This window comes from Heterocephalus glaber, unplaced genomic scaffold (genome assembly GCF_053883595.1).
Source record: "Heterocephalus glaber isolate CG9 unplaced genomic scaffold, H.glaber_assembly_v1.0 deba00001481, whole genome shotgun sequence".
NCBI classification, from domain to species: domain Eukaryota; kingdom Metazoa; phylum Chordata; class Mammalia; order Rodentia; family Bathyergidae; genus Heterocephalus; species Heterocephalus glaber.
The window spans coordinates 9,616,257-9,628,945 of record NW_028258317.1 but is presented as its reverse complement, the minus strand read 5'-3'; the positions used below and the strand labels follow the sequence as shown (position 1 = coordinate 9,628,945).

The 12,689-nt window shown below is 34.8% G+C and overlaps 1 protein-coding gene and 1 long non-coding RNA gene across 2 annotated transcripts in view; one reads left to right on the top strand and one right to left on the bottom strand.

The window, feature by feature from the left end:
• The window catches only part of LOC110349978 (uncharacterized), a 259,222-nt gene that overhangs the window by 11,765 nt on the left and 234,768 nt on the right, over nucleotides 1-12,689 (top strand). Inside the window, exons 2-4 of the long non-coding RNA XR_002396213.2 lie at nucleotides 937-1,068; nucleotides 4,930-5,168; nucleotides 6,408-6,454. This is a non-coding gene — a long non-coding RNA (uncharacterized LOC110349978). The remainder of the gene's footprint in view (nucleotides 1-936; nucleotides 1,069-4,929; nucleotides 5,169-6,407; nucleotides 6,455-12,689) is intronic.
• Nucleotides 1-12,689, bottom strand: part of Grin3a (glutamate ionotropic receptor NMDA type subunit 3A) — a 172,663-nt gene that overhangs the window by 157,914 nt on the left and 2,060 nt on the right. The window lies entirely within an intron of this gene.

The following is a 12,689-nucleotide window of genomic DNA, read 5'->3' as shown; positions in this document are numbered from 1 at the left end:
CTCTGGCAAGCAATGGTACTTAGCTAGAACTCTTGTTTTCATTGTGTATTTGTTTTTATAGTTACTTTACATGTATGATAGTAGTTACTTTATATTTATGGTAGTAGATGTTACTGGATTTTCATTAATGTTGTGATGAAAATATTAAAAATGTATTTAAAATATTAATTTAATTAAAAAATTAATATCAATAGTGATGCAGAGATATGGGAAAAATCTAGAAGGCAGGACCCAAATGCCTGAAATTTGAGGCACACTTCTGTCAGGTTAGAGGAGTACTGAAAGAGTGGAAGCAGGCTAGTGTCCTGGATTTTCATCTGACAGCATCTTAGACAATAGAATCAAGGGGGCCAAGAACGGAGGCAAAGAAGCCAGTTAAGAGGCCATTGAAATGGTCAATGATGGTGTGGCTGGGGCTAGCTTTGTTGACTTATTCCCTATCTTTCCTAGTGCTGCTACCCTCTTAAATTCTGCAAAGGACTCAATGGTTCACTAGGCCTAGGATCAGAGTTAATTCCTGAAGTGGTTCTGAAAGGTGCAGATTCAAAGGTCTTTAAGTGGTTGCTGCTCTCCCATTGTTGAAGGTGAACTTGGATGAAGATTAGAATGAGCTTTCATCATTTGTAGGATCTTAACCTATTGTCCATATTGTTTATGTACTAATACAATATTGAAGCTTAACTAATGTATTTTATAGCTATAAACTAACCATCCCAGCTTTAGTATTTAATTTCCCTAGTGTCTCTCATTCTAATCTGTGTCCTGTATGTAATCTATGTATCTTGTCAACTCCCCAAACTCCTTTCATCTCCTTTAGCCCTAAGGTAAGAAGCTGAATTTCCTGGGCTTCCCTCCCTGACTATAGGAGCATCTTAACACATTTTTAAGGTTTTTTTGGAAAGTATAAAGCTCTGCTCTCCTCTACACCCTTCCCAGCTGCTGCCGACCAGGTAGAACATATTGTGCAAACACTCATCTGTGACAGGAGGATGGAACAAAGTGGGCTGCTCTGTTTGCCAAATTAGCACCAAGGGAGACATGTCCTGGCTTTCCAAACTAGAACTAAGGGTGAGTTGAAAAAGATGTTTCAATAATAATGCTTCTCATCTTTTTTTTTTGTAACCCAAACTTTAATCTCAAAGAGTTTCACAAAACTCACAAAACTTCACAAAAAAATGACAGTATGAAAAAAATCTTGTGCAGTAATGCAAAAATTCAGCTCTGCAATGTACCCATAAATAGCAGGAGATTGATATTTTGAAATCTCAGGTTTGCAAATAAAGAATATTACAAACGGCTGAGTATTCATATATATCATCACATAAGGAACCTGTGACCTAAGCAAAGGTAAACTTTCTTGAAATTTATCAGATTTTATACCAACTAGGCAACCTCTGCCTAGGATAAAGACTAGCTCCATTTTTCAAAACACTCTCACCTAATTTCTTGTACAGCCTTTATCTTTATCTGCTGATATGTTCACAGTTGCTTTTAAAGACTGCATTCACCTACACCTATATGCTATATCCCAGGTAGTTCTTGTAGCTGCTCTAGGTCAAATAAGAGGAAATAGAAGGCCAGTTTCCAATACAAGTGGTATAGAGGAATTAATTTTATTTGACTTGAGTATGTACAGAAAATTCAAGTTTTGTTTGAGACTTCATAAGCTTGGTGCATTTCTAAGATGTTTTAGCTGTTACATTGGTGTGTCTCTTGGAACAGTGATGCACATAATGTCATTTTCTATGGTTTGAGATGTATTATATGAGGCATGTAATACATTAGTTTACAATGTTTCCTTAAGCCTTTCATCTGCTTTTAAAATGTGAATTTACAAAGTTTTTATGTACATTATCTCTCTGACACTTGTACCAATTCCTCAAAATAGCATATGATGCACCCCCAAATAATGAGTGATTATTTACAATTTATAATGGAGGAAACCAAGACTCTACAGATGATTCTGGAACTGTAACTTGAAGTCAACTGTCTGGTTCTCCCCAGAGATCTACATTCCCTTGGTCTTAAACAGAAAGTCTTTTACAGATGATATTTATGTTCTCAGAACTATTAAAATCAGAGTTATCTTATAATATGGTTTAAATAGGCTTTTGCTCCCTGGCCTGAGATCTTAACAGTCACAGATAACATTGTTTCAATGGAAAAATCAATCTGAATTAGACCATAATTCAACTGCAAAGTGAGGCAACTTGGGTATATATCCCCCTTCCTATATAGATATATAAAGAAATGCTTTTTAATATCATTATTTACATTTATTAATTTAAAAATTACATCACATTTCAATTCATAGAGATTGTTTGCTTTCTGGGTATCTATATCTAAACTGAAAGCCATGAATTGGAAAGAATTTGTTGCAATTTGTGGAAGGTCTTGAAGATCAATTCTGTATATTTGTTGATGATTGTTGACCTTTGTTTCTCTGGCTTTAGGGAAGGTGTGTCAGAAACTTGGCATGTCAAGTGCTGTGTAGAATGAGTTTTTTGATTTCCAAACACTCACAAAACCTGGAGAATCAGATTTATTCTCTTCCAAGTGGTATACCACACTCCAATTTTATGAAGTACTATTTTAATGAGTTACTGCTAGTAAGGTGTGTCTTTCATCCCACTGGAGTGTTGGGAAAAAGCAAGAATATTGCATAGTAAAATGATTTTGGAGTGGAGGTGAGGTGGCACAAAGCTCAATGTGCTGTACTCAATAAATGTATTAAATTTGAAAGGATGGGTGAATAGATAAATGAAAGTTGTTTTAGGAAGATTTAGCAAGCATCAATGTACAGCATGTTTGGTGGAAAGACACTAGAGATTCAGAGGAAGAGTACTGATGAAAGGATGTAATGAGAAAATAGGAAGAAAGAATGGGGCTCAAAAATATATTGAGGAAAGTAACAGAACCCAATGAGAAAAGAGGGAGAAGTCAGATATTACGAGAAGTTTCATTATGGATGATGGAGATCACCTTCTAAGGAGACCTTTAAATATTTTGAGTTTAAGGTAAGAGTCAGAGATCTAATTGGAAATTCTAGTTAGGAATTCCTGGTCTGGCTCCATGAGTTGAGGAGTTGAAACTGTGGGAAATGACTATACAGGTGTACCAGATCTGGTTATTGCTCCACTATTTACACCTCCTTTGAATTGGGCCCATGAACAAATTATGCTGTGAATGGCTCTAAAGAGTGTTCATTTGTTTGTATATTTTATAAATATTTATAACTGTGCTCATTTCTACCTCAGGGGTCTTTGTACTTTTTGCTCCCTTGATCTTGTACTTTCCTTCAGAAAGTGTGTGGTTCATTTCTTACTTTATTCTCTGCTCCAATATCACTCCTGAGTTTCACTTGGCCAAGTACAGTCACTCTGATCCTTTAGCCTGCTTTATCTCTTTCCTTTCTACTTTTTCCTACCTGATAACATATTACATATTTACTCATTTGCATATCTTACTGCCTGTCTCCCCTGCTCAAATATGAATTCTTTGCATATTGGAGCTTTGCTATATCACGAGGCTCATATTTAGCACTTAACTCAGGAATCTAGTCATTTCTGATTAGTTTAAGGGAGGACATATAATTCGGGGTGGTTGGGATCAGTGTATGTAGGCTGAGGCAGTCAGATGTCTGGAAAATTTGGACTGAGAGATAGATGTAAGAAATGTAGTTAGATGGTTTGGTAAGTTTGTAAAGTTGTATAGAGCTCAGACTGTCCTGACAAAACAACTGTATCCATGCAGAATCTTGACAAGGTAGGGCAAGGTGCCAGTATGTAGAGGAGAGAGCACATGGGAAGTGAGAAGTTGAGAGAAAGCCAAGGAACAACAGAGGAAGGGAAAAAGAAAGCAACTGCCAAATGACTTTCTAGTAGTGTGGGCCAGCCATACCTCCCACATTTCTGTCTTTGTCATTTCCCTGTAGGATTTTGGTACAAATTCTCCTGTTTTTGAGATTCATAGAGTAAGTCTCTCTTCCTAGCAATTACAAATCTTTTGACAACATTGCCCATATATGTGTCCACTGAACACTTGAAATGTGGTTTATACACTCAGGGAAATGACTTTTAAATTTTGTATAATTTTAACTACATTAAAACATCTATATTTGAGTACTGGCTATCATATTGGACAACACAGCACTGCGATTATTATTATTAAGGATCAAGGACAAAAAGCACAGTCAGTAAAAAATAACGAAAGAGCAGGAAGAAGAGGGTGAGAATCCATGATGGTGTCATGTAACCCAGCCAGGGGTATGCTATAGCATGAGCAACTACAGAATGTTAAGGAAGACTAGTCTGGTAAAGTCCTGTTAGGTGTAGTGGAAAAAAACCTGACTTTAAACAACAAAGGTTAAATAAATAAATCATGAAATAATCTATTTAAAGCAAAACTATGTAGCCATAAAAACTAATTGTAGGGCCAGGATTTAGCTCAGTGGCATCAAAGCCTGCCTCAAAAGCGCAAGGTCCTGATTTCAATCCCTGGTACCAAAAAAAACAAAACAAAACAAAAAACAAACAAAAACTAATTATAAAATCTTAACAACATGGGAAAATCTATACAATGTACGAGTTAGTTGAAAAAGAAAATTCATAAAATAACATGACCTCAGTTTTTTAAACACATGTACCTATCTAGATCTTTGAGTTGTGGTTGTGCGGGCAATTTTTATTTATTTATTTTGTATTTTGTTAACTTTCAGAATTATCTGTAAGAAACACCTTTTACAACTAGAAATAAATGATATGCTCGACAAAAAATGAATGCATCTTTCCATGTTGCATTAAAAACCAGAGTGATAGAAAATGCAGTTATTAAAAATATTATACATTTCTAAAGTAAGTTTAGAACTTCATATTTTTCTCCAAATGCTCTGGTCACACATTTTGAGATATATTATTTTATGGTTTATAGCTGCAGGATACCAGAAGTCTTTGACCCTCATGCTTAGTAAAAGGCAGAAGAAGGCCTTCTCTTTGATTGATTAATTCAGACTTCCTACACTCTGGACTAGGAAAGAAACTAAGAACTGCTTGAATCGTTTCTTGTCCAAGAGGTTGGGTTCCTGGGACACTTCAACTTATAGCTATATTTTAGAGACCACTAGATGGCTCTCTGGACCCATAACCAAGTGAAATATCGGCTTCATTCAGGTATGGATTTATCATTCCTCTTTAGGTTCATATTGAACAATTTTTTAATGTAATCTAATGTGCAATGAGACACAACTCTTTCTATTGCACCGACACAATAACATGTCTCTGAGTGTGGATCTGTATATATACCTGCACCTATTACATTTACCATATATAGAAGCAATTTTGTTGTTGTTGTTTGTTTGTTCAATGGACTCCCCATTTAAGAACTTCTGTTTGGGACAGAACAAATAGCATTCCATAACTAAGCTATACTGCAGTTCTATCAGATAAAGACATGCTTGGCATTTAACTTTGTTTATAGTAATAAATACTTTAAAATTTAAGCTAGAGAGTATAAACCCATTTATTATTTGATTTCTATTTGAAACTTTCAATATTAAGAAAAAAGAGCCCACCTGGTTGTATGCAGATTGTGTAGACATTAAAGTGTTTGGTACTGAACTGTTGCTTATTATATTCATATTATGACCACAGATAACTGAGGGGACAGTAGTAACAACTTATTTCTAAGTAATTCCTAAGAACGTTACTGAAAGATACAGGTTGAGGTATTGTTTGGAACTGTACAGATTCAGCCACTTTCAGAGTCATGAAAATACTAAGACAGACTATAAATACATAGGAAAACCCCACCTTTTAATATAGAAACATCATCAAGTAAAAATGTCCAAGCTTCGACAGCCATGCCAACTCTAAATGTTTAGAAAAAAAATTGACTTTCCTTTATTTCTCCTGGTTTTTTATGCCCAATTAGAATGACAGTAGGACTTTCTTCTCTTGGCAGAATAAAATACATAAAAATCCATCAGGGTTATCTTTGGACAGGGATGGGTAGGAAGTGCATGTGCATTACTTTTGTAAAAAGAAGTGATTGCCTTTATAAATTCCCCCATATCTGTGTGCATCAAACAGTCTTGATATAGTAGTGATTTAAAAAAACTCAGAGTTAGTTTTATGGACATCCTTTCTTCTTTATGCCTTAGTACACAGCAGTATTACTAGCCCTGAAACTTCAGATTATTGTAAGCCACAGTCAGTAACATTAATACAGAGAAAGCCTTTAGGAAAACGGTGAAACTTCTGAACCCTTAATCCATGTTGAGTTAGACTCTGCCCTTTCTAACTAAAGCCTAAATCATCAATTGGATCATGAGTACTAATGGAAAGACTGCATTTTAAAAGACAGAACTCAAGCTTCACCTCTCATGTTTGTTTCCTTGTTTTTCCCCCTAGCTGTGAAACGTGTAAGTTGAAAATGGAACCTGCATTCCTAAGCTAAGGTAGGCCAAGCCACCATCTATCTCTTTCATTTCCTCTCTGCATAAGTCTGTATGAGCAAGTATATTAATCTCCTATTAACAGATTTACCAGAGACTTAGTGGTTCAAAACAACATAACTAGTTTTTAATTGCTTACAAATGGAGGTTATGATCTGGAATCAGTTTCACTGACCTAAGGTCAAGATATTGTCAGGGCTGCATTCATTCTGAAGTCTTTAAGAGGACAATGCATTTTCTTGACTTTTCAGTTTCTAGTGGCTGCCTGTATTTCTTGGCTTATGGCCCCTTCCTTCATCTTGAAAGTACACCACTCCAATCTTTGCTTCCTTCACCACATCATATCACTACATTCTCTTATTCCTCCTGCATCCTCTTCCTCATGCCTCAAAAAGTAACTGTGAGAATAAACTAATAAAACAGGTGACAAAGGACTTTCATGAATTTAAACATACTCTATAATCTATTTTTCCTGAAATTTATTTTCATATTGAAGGAATGAAAGCATACAGGAGGAAGTATGAAGGTAACTTGTTTCCCCTTATTTTTTAGTTTTGTAGGCAACATAAACATGTATGTATTTTTAGAAAAAAATGGAAGCATGAAGAGGTCACAATATGGACTTCTACTTGCTACTGACAATCATTGTTAACACTTTTGAAGACTTCAAATTTTACAGAAACAAGTTCGCATTTTTTATATATTTTTTGTAATTTTTTAAAATGTCCATAAATATAAGGCATGATCAAAAAATATTGGGAATGTTTAAATTTTAAAAATTACTGCAGTAAGACACCTTGCCATTAATCCTCCCCAAAATACTCCTTATCACTTTGAACACATTTATCCCATCATTATAACCTCTTGCAGAAGCATTTCTGAAAGGCTTTTTCATAAGTATCTTTACATTGTGTGATAAAAAATACGGTGAATGCTACTGCCCAGTGCCATCCAATGGGAGGGCAGGCTCCTCAAAGCATAACAGTGTGTCCTCATCCATCTTACTCACCCGATCTGGTAACATATGACTCTAGTTCTTCTCTAAAGTCAAAATGATCAGGAAAATTAAACACTGATTCAGATATCAAGGCAGTCACAATAGTGCTACTAAATGTATTCATGAATAAGGACTTCCAGAACTGTTTTAGAGAGTGACAGAAACAGTAGGATATATGTGGCTCAAGTGAGGAAAGTATATTGAAGGGGGTTGTGACAATATGTCTTTTACTGTAATAAAATTTTAATTTAAACATGCTACATAGTTTTTTTTTTTGGTACTGGGGATCGAACTCAGGTCCTTGGGCTTGCGCAGTAGACAGCGAAACCACTGAGCTAAATCCCCAGCCCTCATGCTACATATTTTGATTGCATCGAATATTCTTATTTTGAATGATTGTACTATTTTATATCATGATTCAACTATTTGTATTCCCATTATTGAACATTTAGTGTTCAATATGCTTTAACAGCTAAACTTAGATGTTTTTCACTAGGATATCATAAAAGCAGTGATGGATCCAGTCTAGTTTTTGACTGCAAGCTGAAAAAATACTAGTTCCAGAACAAGCAATTAGTCTTTCTTCTTCATGATGGCTTCTCACCTCTACAATGCATAGCTCTCTCTCTCTTCTGTATGTTGTCTATACATTATCATCTATCTCACAGGGATAAGATAATATAAATGTATTTGTGAGGAAAGCATGAATAGCAAAAATGCTATATAATTAAAAATTTCCCAAATTGTTTTCAATTGAATGATGATGAGCCATGATTCAGCCAGACTAAAAAAGAATCATTCTACTTAATATTCTATCCCTTTAATCCATCTCTATTACTAGACAGGCCTTGGCCAAACATATACCAGACTCTCGGGTTCAGGAGTTACTCCTGCTGAGGAAATACCAGTTCAGGTCAGAGATTAGTTTGCTCCCTCAATGCAAGTTGTAAAATGCAGTTGACAGTCTCCTCTGAAAGTACATGAATCTTACAAATTTAAGAAAAGATCTAAGAATTTGACTGTGTTGTTGGATTGAGAGAAGAGAAAGGAAGGAGAGAGAATTAGCTTACTCTCAGTTTACTTTTTCCCTCCTGCTTTTTCCCCCACAATCTCATTAAAAAAAGATCAAAGAAAGACAACTGTGTGGCATTATAATTTCTATTAGTTTGTTATTCATGCATTCATTCAAAAAGCAATGTGGAGGAAGAAAGGAAAGGAAAAATTATGAGAAAGAAGAAAAAAAAGAAAAAAAAGTGGAAACAAAGTCTCTGTAAATAGGGAAGGGTGGTGGGGGTGAAGGGCACATAGGTAATGGGGAAAAAAATAAGAACTAAGATACATCATGTTCAGGTACAAACACCCAATGATAAATGTAAATGTATTGTATACCTAAAATGTACCAATTAATATATAAATAAAAAAATAAAGAAAAAAGAACAGGGGGAAAAAAGCAATGTAGAGATGTTAAGAGATATTCTTTCTTCTTGCCTCGTTTTATAGATTCTAGAACTGTACTCTTCTCAGTACTTGGCAGTAGCTAGAATATTCAGGAGAAAAAGCAATGGAGTTTCTCATGTTTAGATTCAGTGATACTATTAAAATGAACAATGACTTGCTATGAGAATTTCACATAGTTATGGAGGGCAATGGTATTCAAACTAGCTTGTTTGCAAATTATCTTCTGTCCATGATGAGATAAGGAGCTTATACAATTATGAGCTAACACACTGGTTTCTTTATCAAGAAAGATATTGTGTGGAAAAAATGATAAACCAAGTAGTGTGCATAATGGTGTAGCTGATACGATGGAGGTGGGCATGGAGCACCTGTGGATTTTTAGTGCCATTTATGATAAATATGTAGAGAAATTTGTGACCAATGTGAAGGGCCAAGATTATTTAGAAACCTTGACCATTTTACTGTAGTTTGTATGAAAGCACCTCAGGTGGTTGAAGTTGCATGAGATGATGTGACGTAGGTAAAAATTGGCATCGACACAGAAGCAGGGCTGTGCCCTGTCTTTTTTTCCTAGGCAAGTAAGGCAACATACTGAAGAACCTATTTTTCTTTCTTATTAAACTCACTTAGGTTGCTTTTTTTGCAAGTGAAAAAATGGGGGGATACCTAAAGAGGATGGTGGGGAATGGAGACATACCATACTATGGATTATATTTCATTTTTCTTACTAATGGAGAATTAATGAAAATTAAGGCTTATTGTTTCTTATCAGATTATGAAATACTTTTCCACTGGTTATTTGGATAACAATATAAATTTATCTCAAGTGCTTTCACTTTCTCACTTGATGCACAAAATGACCCTGTCACACAAGGATGATAAACTTCTTTTGTTTGATAGTAGATATTCGGAGATAGTCACTTGCCCAAGATTAGATGGCCAATAAAAAAGAAGCAGAGGTAGACTGGAACTCTTTTGACTATTATTTTATATACTTCCCACTACATTGTAGTTAGAATTTGACTGGGAATAGCCATGAAATAAAATCTAATGGTACAAAATGCATGATATCTGCTGCAATATCAGAAGATAAAACACTAGGGGATTTAACAATGAAATTGGTATTCAGATGACTTGGCTTATTCAATCATAAATTGGCTCCAGGATGTAATGGTCAAGTGAGATCAAGGGCAATATATGTTCTGTGGTTTAAGTTATTCTTCTGTAGTGAACACAAAGAAAAGTGGGTGGTACGGGCTAGTTATCCTATAGATAATGTTTGCTAATCTCTTCTGCTCTATCTAAAAAGATAAATAATAATGTAAATAAATTACCAAATTAGCCCTATGTCTCTGTTCATCAAGAGGAACCTAGAACAAATTACTACCAGAAAAACTTTTGCATCACTTGATATTTAATTCAAAATCACGTATCTTCAAGTCAGCAACAATTTGGTGCTCCTCTCAGCCATTCATCATGAGTTGAGGAAAAACACTTTCTCCCCAGAGGCCTGGGTAGAACCAGTCAAACAAAACCAACAGTTAAGAGCAAATATTTTAAATATACATGTCTTTTACAGGTCCCTTCAAGCACCACCTTGGTTATGTAGTGCTATCATTGTTCTATAAAAAAGCAGTGCTGACAAATAGGCTTCAGTAATTATCCTTGAGTTGTCAGAGAAAATGAACATCTAAAACACTTATATTTGTATGAACATAAACATATGTATGTATAAAAATTAGCACACATTGTTCATGAGCTATGCAGATCTATGTTTGGTACATTCAACCAGAGTTGAAAATAATAGTGCAGTCATTTTTTAATTGCATGGATTTGGATCTAAGCCTATTATATTACTTCATTAACTCTGCCAATGGAAACACTGTGAAATTAACATGAGATTTTTTTTTTAGGGAGAAATATTTATCTGTCACTAACTCAGCAAGTAAATTGTAAAGAGTTTACTTTGAAAAGATTACACAAAACCCTTAAAAAAAGCAGCATGGGAATGGAAGAGAAAGCAACAACAACTATAGAAACTAATGTAATGTAAATGAGCTAAGAGCATATACAGTGTCATTATTTGAAGGTCATAGGAATGAAGACCTAAGAAGTGATCATCAAAATAAAATAATTTAGCATCAAGTAGATATTAGAGTGTGTTAGTGAAGTCATTTTTAAAAAGATGGAAATATGTTTTGAGCTCATATTATATGGAATGTTATACTAAGTTTTTCTGATGTATTGATAATATACATATGTTTTCTAAAACATAACTAACTTTTAATGAATTTTCCTGCTTGGAGAGAGTTGGTCTCTTCCAAGCTGATAATTAACTATGTATATATGTTTTGAATAAACAGTTTATTGAAGTAAACTACTGTGCCTTTTCCAGGGGCTTGATCATCACAGTGATGTCTCCTTCCTTTCAAGAGTTGGGGCAGGATGTTACCAAAACCATTATTTATTGATTAAAACCTTTGTAAGAATGAAATAAGCAGCTCAAAAGAAGCCAGAGAAAATAGCTGCCAATGGTCCTAATCTAAAAGCAACTTTGATTCACTTGAATAAGAGACACAATTTTATTTTACACTTGTGAGTGTGTGGGTAACTCCACTGTCTTCTAAAATACTTTATTTCACTAGTGTCTATTCAGATACTGGTACAATCCACAAATTAGATCATTGGGCAGAACTCTCCAAGAATAGTGGCTAAATTAAATCAATTTTATTTAATGTGTAAAATGACTTTGACATTCTTTTATGTTTAGAAGGTCTTAAAAAATCAATGTAGTAGAGCAAGGTTCACTTTCCAGGAGAAGTAAAGGAAGGATCAGTTATTAATTTTGCTGAAAGCATATTATGGTTGTATCCTGAAATTACGTATTAGAGTGGACTTTACATTGAGCAGGACATTTGTAACATAGACTATTATAGAATGACAAATAATATACTAAAATTAAGGCAAGATGAGTTAGATATGATTGAATTTAAAATATAAATGGAGTTGAAAGAAAATGTCGTCAGTTGGACAAACTAGATTCAATGAATATAAAATCCTCTCCCTTTTAAAATGTTTACCATGAAAGTAGCAGTGACAACAATGATTTAAAACATGTTTTTGGATAGAAGCACAGAAGTAAATGTGCTTGGTAGAGTATTTTATAGTCATTTTGTAAAGGTTTTCCCTGCAGGACTTTATCCCCCCAGTGGTCTTAAAGACTTGAAGTTCACTGATTCTAGGTGCTGCTTCATGGCTTTTCTAGTCTCCTTGCTTTAATGTGCTTTGTACTGTACACATCTATCATGGAACACAGACAACTTCTCTCCTAAATAAGGAACACTCATTTTGGGAGACAGTTCTTGCTATTTAAGACTCTTCCCAAACAATCTGCAAATGGAAAGGTGTCTGGAGACTGTGACTGCTACTGGCAACTTCTGAAGAATTAGATAATAAGGAAGCCAGTGATGCGGGCTCCTGCATTCCATTAGATCTGATTCTGCATCTATATTAATAATGTTACACCCAATGGATGCAGATTCATGCTTTTAATTCTTTGGCCATTGGTGGCATTGTGCACCTCTATTTTCCATGCCTTCCCATCTGCTGCCTACAGTTATTCAGATGACAGAAATATTTTAGATAAAATTAATTAGCCTGAACCCTGCAGATCAAATCTCTCTATCTCATCATTAAATAGGAATCTTCTGGGAAACTACTGAGAGTAGTTTGTACTTGCCCTTCCTAAGATTAAAAATATAAGATTTATTTTTCTAGAAAAAA